General features: G+C 31.5%; 1 protein-coding gene across 1 annotated transcript in view; it reads left to right on the forward strand.

The window, feature by feature from the left end:
• The window catches only part of LOC119585074 (ADP-ribose glycohydrolase OARD1-like), a 23,816-nt gene that overhangs the window by 1,050 nt on the left and 22,179 nt on the right, over positions 1–587 (forward strand). The window lies entirely within an intron of this gene.

The following is a 587-nucleotide window of genomic DNA, read 5'->3' on the forward strand; positions in this document are numbered from 1 at the left end:
ATGATTCTAGAAGCAGTGGGCAGGAAATACTGTGAAGAAATATCTTGTACAAGTTAAGTAGAATTGGGTAAGGACATAATACCCTTGTTAGGTATCAGTGATTATTCTGATTGTTTGAAGATTTGATATTTCTGGACTTGAAGAATTGCAGTAGATATACAACATTTATTGATATATCACAAAACCAGTTAATATCCCAAGCCTAAATTTAAAGACTAGTATGGTTACGAACAGTACATCTGATAAGATTACGACATTATTAAGTTTCTAGATAGGATATTTCTCTTATCTCGTTCTCGATAATCTACAACATCTGCGATTAGCCACCGCCTCTGCTCGCTACTGCCTTGACTACAGTGACTAGTTGCTCAATACAAAATTCTATTAGTCTTTGTTTGCTACTGCTAGGTGTGTGAGTGGCTACTATCAGGATAAATTACATGTCTTTGTATTATATATTTTTTTTTTTGAATTGTTTTTTATTTCTTCAAGGTTATGATCTGCTGTTTACTTATTTTTTTTCTATTACATTGTAAGTAATTAGAAGAAATAAGAAGAATTTTCTTGCTTAATATAATATGACTGTG

Source organism: Penaeus monodon, chromosome 19 (assembly GCF_015228065.2).
Source record: "Penaeus monodon isolate SGIC_2016 chromosome 19, NSTDA_Pmon_1, whole genome shotgun sequence".
Taxonomy (NCBI): Eukaryota; Metazoa; Arthropoda; class Malacostraca; order Decapoda; family Penaeidae; genus Penaeus; species Penaeus monodon.